Consider the following 10,691-nt stretch of genomic DNA (forward strand, 5'->3'; position numbering starts at 1 on the left):
ACTGGCCTTTCCATTAAAGGTACCTCCACAGATTAGCAGTAACAGGGTTCCTGTTCACTAAGTGATTATCGAAGACCAAAATAAAATCCAAAGCTTTTAAACACGCTTAAAAGAAATTCAGAGAAGTCAGATTCAGAAACATCTGTATTCCTTCATTCATTCCCAAGTGTTTGCTGAAAGCACTATGTTGAGCAATAAACATGCACATATCACACATCCCTAATGTCAAGATAATTATTCTCAGATTAATGTTGTCTCTTCACTAGCATATCAACAGGATTTTTAAATCATAAAATGTTCTTACGAGGAACAAGAAAAGGAAAGGGAGGATAAGAAAAAGGAGGGAGGAGGAGGAAGAAGATGAGCAAAAGGAAGAACAGGAAGAAGAATCAAACAATACTCTCAATGGGCTAAAGTCTCCAAATGACGTTCAAAGCCATCCATTATCACATTAAACCATTAGACTCACAGCTGAACATAGACACAATCAACTAATTTAGAGATCCATGATGCCAAACCTAAATATCAACTTGATGAAGAAGATCTATGCATTTAATGCACAGCTGCTATATTTCAGACATGAGATTTTTTAATTGACATGCTCTCCCTTTTTTTTTTTTTTTTTTTAAAGATAAAATCAGGATCTTCCATCATCTGCTTACTGGTCAAGTTCCCCTATTCTTAGTTCAAATTTAAAATCTGACTTCAGTGCTCACTTTGGCAGCACATATACTAAAGTTGGAACGATACAGAGAAGATTAACATGGCCCCTGTGCAAGGATGACATGCAAATTTGTGAAGTGTTCCATATTTTTAACTGTTCTTCCACAAACTTCCACCAAAATGGAAATTTGGCTGATGGAAAATAAACTGTTTCTTAAAAAAATAAAATCTGACTTCAGAACTAATTTCACTTAAATATGGTATCCCAAAGAGTATGTCTATCTGTAAAGGCGGGTGCACTGGAGACTATAGTTCTCTGTTTAACTCTTGAAATGGTAGGACAGGCAAACACAATACCACCACTTTATGCAAGCTTGTCAGAGGAAGCACCGGCATGGTAGGCTTAGAGAACATCTGTTTCCAGGAGCAGCAATAGATGGAAGGAGAAAAATAAGTTCCTGGTGTCTGCACTGAATAATGCCTAATGCAGTGACAGAAAACACAGGGCTCACAAACATTGTCATTTTTAAAGCATAGAAAATCAGTTCCTTAAAAATCCTGTGGTGGCACATACAAAAGTAAGAGCTATTAATCCTTCCCTTTACCTGAAATTACCCCAGAGTGTTAGTTAAGTAACGCACTCTCTAATTTATTCTGATCATCACGTGTTGTTAGTTTGTGGTCTTTGATAATGTGTTGAAAGCTCTGCTTTCGGCTACAGTGCCTTAGAAGTTTTGGCGCTACTTCTCTGCAGGCCTTTCTGTGATTTTTTTTTTTTTTTTTCATCTTAAAGCACAGAACTGTACAAACTGTGCAGGACACCTGTGTCAGACAGATCCAGGTTTGAATCCCAGATCACCAGTTACTAATTTTGTGGTCGTCAGCAAGTTACTGACCTTGTCTTAGACTCAGTCTCCTCTCCTGCTCTAAAACCTTCCTGCAGTATTGTTAGGATGTGAAGGAGGTAATGATGTCAGCACTGTGCCTAGGTCACAAGAGGCTCGCAATAAGTGGTAGCTATTATTAGTATCAACATCAACAACTTTTCTCCAGGTGGTCTATGCTTCTGTTTTATTTCCATCTGCGAAACTGGAAAGCAATTTCAAAAAGTTTTATCTCAAATTATGCTCTTACAAACCAAGATTTTCAGATTTTCTTTTAATTATAATTCTATCCTATGGTTACAGGCTGGTAAGAAACCAATACAAATTCTATACAGTCTTCCAGTCTCCAGAAGGCAATTGGACCTATGGAAGCAGGCAAGCATTACAGAGACTGTGCTTGTATATCCTTTAACTCTACCCCAGTCTGCTCACGAAGCAAACCAAGAGGCAGACGCCAAACCTCACTAACAGGCTCTTGCCAGACTCACTGGAAGAACATGGGACACATCGCTGATTTTTACTACCACCAGTCTCCTATTGTTACTGGGGCTAGATCCCCAATATGACTACTACAAGGCTGACACGTGGATGAAAACTGGCCCAAAACACATTGTTTTAGCCACAGACTATTAGATTATGAACAAAGATGCTACCTCCCTATAATATTAGAGACTGTTGTTACTTAGAGATACAGTGGCTCAGATGGTAAAGAATCTGCCTGCAATGCAGAAGAACTGGGTTTGATCCCTAGGTTGGGAAGATCCCCTGGAGAAGGAAATGGCAACCTATTTCAATATTCTGGCCTGTAGAATCCCATGGACAGCTTTTCCAGTAAGCAGCCTGAGCTGACCCCTAAAAATGGTACTCTATTCACTTGACCCAGAAAACCCCATAAAATCATGCAAATCAAGAGTTCCAAATCTTTGTGTTCACTTTAAGAACACTTGTGAAACTGCCCAGGCCATAAAGGGTATGCATATCCAAAAGCCACGAAGTATCTGAAGGATGTCACTTTAAAGAAGCAGTGTGTGCCATTCCGTCGTTAACAATGGTGGAGTTGGTAGGTGTTCACAGGCCAAACAGTGGGGCTGGACACAGGGTCGGTGTCCCAAAAAGAGTGCTGAATTTTTACTGCACATGCTCAAAAACACAGAGAGTAATGCTGAACTTAAGGGCTTAGATGTAGATTCTCTGGTCATTGAGCACATCCAAGTGAACAAAGCCCTCAAGATGCAGTGCAGGACTTACAGAGCTCACAGTCGGATCAACCCCTACATGAGCTCTTCCTGCCACATTGAGATGATCCTTACTGAAAAAGAACAGATTGTTCCTAAACCAGAAGAGGAGGTTGCACAGAAGAAAAAGATATCCCAGAAGAAACTGAAGAAACAAAAACTTATGACCCGGGAATAAACGCCACAGAAAATAAATGCAAATAGAAGTAAAAAAAAAAAAGAAAAAGAAAAGAATTCCATGGACAGAGAAGCCTGGCCCTCTACAGTCTATGGGGTCGCAAAGAGTCAGACATGATATAAGCAACTTTCACTTTCACTGAAGTCTAAAGGGAGGTTTTAGTGAATGGAAATGAATGGGCAAATGGATTCCATAATTCAACTCATTAAGTAGACAATTGCCCTGGGTCATGTGTTAAACGTGATTTGGGGGTCTAAAGTCAAAGCCTGGCTAACATTTGCTCATGTTACCTCCTGTTTAGGCCCTTTGTACAGACAAGTCAGCAGACTCCATAAAAGCAGATTTTACCTTGCCTCCAGCTACCATACCAAATGCTTCAGGAGAAGCATTAAATTGAGATCTCTGACTCCCAACATACCTGGAAGTCAATCAAAGCTGTCTCTTGACTCTAAATAACATACTATCTCACAAATGCCCCATTTCTTCTGCTTCACATATGAAAGAGTGTAAGCAGCCACCAGAGAGCCTTAGACAGGTTTGGCTTGGATTCTTGCCAGCAGAAGTGAACAGTTTTGGGTGGTTCAAAGCAGTGATGGATCTCCTTTTGTCATGAAAACAATCTCTACAGCCATTCACACCATAAGTCTGAGGAGGTCAGCCACAGCTGGGGAGACAGACACATTTCTTTTAAGTAAAGAAACATCTGCCCCCAAACTTGAAGTAATAAGTTTCCATCTTCATGGCTTGGCTTTTGATCTATGCTTCTAATATGACAAGCTCTAGAAGCAAAGGACACAAAACCACTAACAAAAAGGCATCCTGAATACTACTAAGATGGAAAAAACCTTGAATATACACTTTGTTTTTAAGATACACACACAAAAAGGAATGACGTTGACAGGTGTGAACCACTGCTCTCCTACACACACTTGTTATCTTCTCCTAGGCACTGGCCTGCCTGTCAGTCTATCCTGTGTTGACCTCTGCTGCTTCTTACTCCCAGCCTGCCTGCCAGCACCCAGCCTCCAGGTTCCTCCCCCTCTCCAGTCTTTCTACCACCTCTTTCCCACCCACACTTGATTTTCTTCTATCTTCTCAGGTGTCCCTATATGACTTCTTACTAGGAGCCTTAACAAAGGCATTATCATTAGCTGCCAAAATCCTAACGTTTGTTTTATGAGAATTATCTAGGAGGGCAGAGCTTCAGTGAAGATAAGGTCTAGGGAGTGAGATGATAACAGTCACCACGAAGGGGCAAGAAAGCATCAGACAGCAGTGGTAGAAACCGTTTCAAGTCATACAGAGCTGGCAATGACCAATGACTGCTAGAAGTAGCCCCTGAACAAATATTTCACTTTATCATACCTCCTCAGATGCATGGTGAGTTTTTTCTCTTTCCCCATTAGTTTACCATTTAATAGTGTGTGTTGTTAGGACAGGAGACTTAGTGAGACCTCAGTGCTCTGTACAATTAACGAATTCTGTTTTGAAGAAGGCTCGTGTGTGTGTGTATATATATATATATATTCTCCGTATTTAGTCTGCAAGGTTTTCTTGATTCTGCTAAGAGGATCATATGTCAGTTTCTTATATAAAATTCAGCATACAAAAGTTTCTTAATGATTCTGATTTAGTACTTTCGAAATTTAAAAATAAAAATATTCTTACATATTTAAGAACAGGTTCTAAGTCCCTTCTCAAGACCTGGAGTATGATTATATAGATTAAAGTTAATGATAAAATATTTCTTTCTATTGATCATTCACTCAACAAATGTTTCTGAGTAAGCCACAATGTGCAAGCCATTGCCTTAGGCTCCTTGGAGGACAAGGCAGTAGCCTGTCACTAAGCCTTCCTTTAAGAAGCAGCATTTGTAAAACATATGTATATAAACAGCAGAAAGTAGAAAATATTGTAAGAAGTATACATATAAAGCACTCCAGGAGTTCAGAGAAGGAAGAGATCAATTTCAGTTGAAGGACTTATGGAAAAGATGTGGGAGTGGGACAGTTTAGGCAAGAGGCCATTTCATCATGTATTACCATGTCAATTTCTGTGACCTTCTCTAGTAGCCAAATCTCCTGTGGAATCTACAGGTTCTATGTCTGATGTCAGTATTCTTATCCATAAAACTTCCCCAAGCTACCTCTCCTGTTCATTGAAATGAAAATATAAGAAAGAACATAAGGATTTAAACTCTTAAATACAATTAAATTGGTAAAGGGACTGGAATATAAGCATAATTCACTTGACTAAGCCCCGAGCCCTTTGTATTTGATAGCAATAATCCCATAGCAGCTAGAAAACACACTTATCTTATTAATGAGACTGGAATTATTTTAATTAGGTATCTCCACACGCACCAACTGTTAGAAATCCGACTGTTTTGAAACAGTTGTTAATGACTTAACACGGCAAATGTTTCCCTGAATTTCAGGGGGAAATCTATGATTGAGACAGATGGGGAAGAGCCTGTCCCTGCTGTGTAGCAGAGGAACAGCCTTGTGGGCCTAGAAATACATCTTCCACTGGGATTTAGCACAACAATCCTAGAGACACCCAGAAAGACAATCAGAAACTTTGGCAACATCTGTTACATTAAAAGTTCAAAAGTGGCACTAGCACACATCTAATAATGAAGAAACACTTCATCTCAGAAACAAGTCTCTAAATTACAAAGTCTCAGAACACCTAATAAGAACATCAGAGCACAAGGTCTAACCCAAGCCTTGTGGCTAACCTGGGTGAGTGTGCTCTCTACCTCTACTAGATCCTTCTCACTCAGAAAAGAAACAGGAAGCATAATGGAATTCTAGTCTGCTTCACATCCTGTTGGAAAAATGAGGTTGTTTTCAGTTTATTATTAATTCACAGAAACGCTTTAAACCTTTGAAAAGGCTGTTAACAAATTTAAAGAAATATTTCCAGGGCCATCTGAGAAGGTACATGCCCTAGAGATTCTATGTTCAAGAGATATGTATGTGGCCTGCCTGAAACAAGATGGAAATGTGTTAAAATGCAACAACTAAAAAGGAATACATTTTATGTTTTAGCAGTTGGATAAGTACTATCCTTCACAGTACTTCACAGGTAAGTCTCTACCTGTCCACTGAAAGCAAGTATGTCAAAAAATGGCATACTGATTTCCTTTGCTCTTATTTTCTGGCCTAAATAGGAAGAAAAGTAATAGAGTTCTCTTCCAGCCAGTCTAGTCTTTTCCTAGACCTGAGACAAAAATATATCGGAGAAAGTAAGAGGGAGAAGAGCAAACAGAAGCATAACAATACTTATTTCCAAGGTCTGTGGTACTCTGTACCTGCTATTTCTCCAAGGGTGTGATGAACAAAGGTTTTTCTGCCTGGCTTGCCTGGGCTCCCTGGGCTCCAAGGTTTGGGAATATGAAACAATTGTTATGTTTCATAACACACACACACACACACACACACACACACAATGTTTTATAGAAGGTTTTGCTGTTTGGACAAGACAGAAGTTCTTTTGATTTTAAGGCTGAGGGGCAAGGTAGGCATGGCTTATAATCCATTTACTGATGGATTTCACGGATTAAATTTTTCAGAGTTCTAATCTAATTTTACAAGATAGAAAAAACTTACAGTTGTTACCAGGTACAATAACATTTTTAATCTAGGTATTTTTGTGGTATAATATGCATTGTGATTTTCACATATAATGAATAAAAGGACTGAATCATTCTGCTAACAAACGCCTTTTCTCCTCTATTTTTCTAGTTCTCTCATAGCCAACTCTTCTATTGGAGCTTAATGACCAAAGGGCCAGTCTATTGGATCTGGCACACTGCCAAGGTCACAAGGAAATGAATGCTTCAGAGTCAACATCTTCTCTAAGGGATGAGAGTTGGATAGAGAATTTAAGGCCACAAGACATCAATTAACTCTTAAAATGATAAGTGGAGGTACAGCTGATGCTATTTACTATTTGTATTCCAGAAAAGATGTTTATGAATTCTTAGTAATTTCACTTATATTTTAATATTTTCTCTTATAATTCACTTATATTATGGAAGAATTACTATAAACCTGGCTATAGTTTCTGTTTTTCCTGCTTGGTAAACACATTTTTATAGGGTAGGCTTAATAAGATGCCTAGGAAGCAGACTTCCTAAAAGTTGCAAAGAATGGAAGAAAATAACAATAAAGGGAGTTTCTAAAACATTAGCACTGCATGTGGCAAATACACAACTTTCCAGTTCCACTGAACTGTTTTTTAGTTCCTCAGGAAGAACAAGGAGTTTGGATCAGGTTTCTTCTAAGGTCCCTTCCACCTAGAAGATTCCATGTTTCTCAAAAGTATTGTTTATTTCATAATAGACATAATCAGCAAACACTTTGAGGAAAAAGTTACAACTTTTATGTTAAAACTTCATTCTTAAAGCCAGTACTTTTTTTCATCTGCTCTGCCATGACCATAGGGCCACCAACATGTGTTAGAAATTAACCTAAAATTAGAATGAGCTTTTCAAGCAAATCCTGAACTATCACCTCAAATTCTTGAAAGAAAAAGTGAACAAAGAGAATTGTTGCTCATGTAGAGCAGAAGGTACAGTTACTAGTCACTTAACAACTAGGCAACAGAGTATTTCTTGCATAGAATTTCTTCAGATCATGTTTCATTATTCATTAAACTTGGAGCTGAATCCTTTCCGATTGCAGAGTAAAGGAATCAGTTCCAAGCTTCCAGCTGCAGTTTATGACTCTTATCCTTGCTTCCTTGTCCTCCTTGCAATGTTATACAATATCCACTTCAAGAACTGGGAGTTTCACTCCACCCTTCGCCTGCTGTGAAAAATTGGTGATAATCATAGGAAGAAAAATATCAATTGTTAAATAACATGGTTGTAAGCTTAAAACTAAAAAAGAGGTCACTCTCATAATCATACCTATGTCTACTGACTCCTATGTTATTAAAAAGCAGAGAAAAGTGTATCCTTCAGAATCAAAGAAATTCAGCCTAGAGGTCATTTAACTCAACCTTCTCTCAAATGCCTAAATTGTATCACGAGCAGCCCCACAGCACCTCCACTAACAGAAAACTCAAGGCTTTCAGACAGAGAGCAGCAAATCCTGAGACCATTCTATCCGAAAGCTCTGCTTTGCATTAAACAAACAAGACAAAACATGGCCCTGTCATTTCCACCAACTAGTCTTTGCGCTATTTTTTTAAGATATAATTCATATACCATAAAATTTACCCTCACACAACTTTTAAGTAATGTGGAATATGGCTAATTTCTCTCCCACATCATAATCCTTCAAATACTTAAGAACAATATTGTATGCCTCTTACTACTAAAGACATACGTGTCCTTCTATCAGTCTCCATCTGAGACTATGGAAAAGCACACTGTCATCCAGTCGCAGTGATGGAGGCCACACTGGGCATACTACAGCTTATCTTCATCTTAGGTTACATCTGCCTTATCATAAACATGGCAAATAATGAATAAAAATAAATTATACAACTGTAGAAAACATTTCATTGTGAGAAGGAACATGGATTGGTTGTATTACTGTGAGAGGGAAGAGGCAAACTAATTAACAGACTTTTTTGAGATACAGAAAGAAAGGGTTCACTGAAAAAGAGAGAGAAGCCTAGTAGGTTGGGAGGAGACCTCACTGTACTAAGGATAACAAATATAGTATTTAGTGAGAAACAAACAAGAACACATTTAAATGAAGAGTTTAGGACCCATCTGTGAGGATAAAACAATAAAATGACTAGAAACAGAGGAAAATGGTAATTTAGTGAACTAGCAAATAAAGTGAATATATAGGATAGGATTCTTTTTCAATCTTTCCAAAAGAAAATAATTCTATCTTCAATGATGTAAGCTTCGATATACAACTCTCATTCATAATTCTCACCTTGGATGGAATGAAAACAAAACATAAAGAAAACCCAAACAACTGTTTCTAAAACAGTAATTTGGCTATGTTATGGATAAGACTTTATTTTTACTCAATTTCTTTATTTTCAACTTTGTTTTTTAAAAAGTGATGGCCTAAGTTCTCAAAAAGTGATGGACTAAATTCTCTGGTTTTAATACTGTAATGAAAACCTGTTCAGAACACGTTGTTGTTTTTAACAGATGCAGCAAAACTCCAGATCAAACTCTTCTGATTTTAAATAAGAAGTTCTACATTTTTATGATGTTTTGTCACCCTTAAAAACTTCAAGTCCAGTTGCAGGGTCAAAGATAGCCACACTTGCAGATCCTAGCTATGTGGAGCCAGGAAAAGCAACTGCAGAGTTAGTCAACTCTTTACAGAAGGCATTCCCACAACTGTTCAACCATGTTTATCATATTTAGTAATCTAAAAGCAAACTTCTTCCAAGAGGCCATTACAAAAACATAGTCTTGGAAAAGATTTTTGGTTCAAGCAATCATTCTTCTCCATCTGCAGAACCTCAAGAAGTGGTTCTGCAAAAAAAAAAAAAAAAAAAGAAAGAAAGAAACTATCCTTTCTGCAAGAATTCATTAGAAATCAGTGCTTATAAGATAGCACCATGTATCCTGACAACTAAATGAGAACTACAACCTTCCCAAAAAGGCACAGGATTAAATGATGCCTGCAAGAAAGCATGACTTTCACAAGAACACTTATAATGTCAGTTTAATGGCCTTCACACTACTACTGATGACCTCCTCAGTTCCAAAGGCAGTGAAAGAAGTACCTTAAAAAAAAAGAGTAGTTCTAACCATTAAAGGAACTTCAACTACTACAACTACAGCTATAGCTGTAGCAGAAGTACACTGCTACGAAAATTCAGCTTTGCTGAATTTGCTTCTGCTTATATAGGTAGCAGTACGCAAGCAGAGACAAACAACACCAGCATCATTTATGTTTTCCTCACCAGAGACAAGAGAAACAGTCAGAACTAGAGTCACCAGTCTGCGATCTGGCAGACAGGACCGTCCCACACAGTCTCCAGAATTCTCCTCTCCACAACTCTAGACCCTGCTGGGGTTTCCTAATATAAAGACCCCACTCAATATGATTTCAAAATAATCAAATACTTCAAAGCATAGCAATTTCAAAATAATAAGAATAGTACAGTCACATAACGTATGAGAATAGTGAAGCCAAGTTCTATAAGCAGGCTGACAAGTCATTGTTAAACCTTGTCCCAGTTGGAGAGCAAAGCTAGGACTTCAAAAGTTCCCCAAAAAACATGCCTTGATAAAGAACACAAGCTCCCTCTTTCAGACATCTGAAAACCTGTCACATAGAAAATGAATGAAGACTATGCCAGATGGTCAGATTCAGTACCTTAGTCCAGCTTTGTTACCCCTGATTAGAACTATTAGTGCCTCAGCAGTTACCAGGTCTTACCCCTTTTCTCCATAGCTGTGTCTTCCCCGTTCATCTTCTACCACATGGTCATAAACAGAGAGAGAGAAAAGATGATCATGGTTCTCTGCCAAATGTGAAAAATATTTCTTGGATGTTCACTGGCTCCTAAACAAAACCAAAACTCCCTTTCTTAGCATACAAGCCTTCACAATGTGACCCAGTCTCTCTTTCATGCCATGCTTCCTTATAACTTTCCACCAGACTCATGAAGATCCTGCCACGGTGATCTTTTCCACCTACCAGGTTTGCCAGGTGTTTTCACAATTCTATGCCAGAATACCCTTCCCCCATCCCTCCTCCATCTGACAAAATTTTACTCCAGTTTTCGCACCAACTC

General features: G+C 38.3%; 1 non-coding gene across 1 annotated transcript; it reads left to right on the forward strand.

Moving 5' to 3' along the window:
* The first annotated feature begins 708 nt into the window (after positions 1-708).
* On the forward strand, positions 709-815 carry LOC133053669 (U6 spliceosomal RNA). Its single transcript, XR_009692305.1, has one exon. It is a non-coding gene; the product is annotated as a U6 spliceosomal RNA (small nuclear RNA).
* Positions 816-10,691: the final 9,876 nt, after the last annotated feature.

The sequence above is a fragment of the Dama dama genome, chromosome Y, assembly GCF_033118175.1.
Source record: "Dama dama isolate Ldn47 chromosome Y, ASM3311817v1, whole genome shotgun sequence".
Lineage (NCBI taxonomy): Eukaryota > Metazoa > Chordata > Mammalia > Artiodactyla > Cervidae > Dama > Dama dama.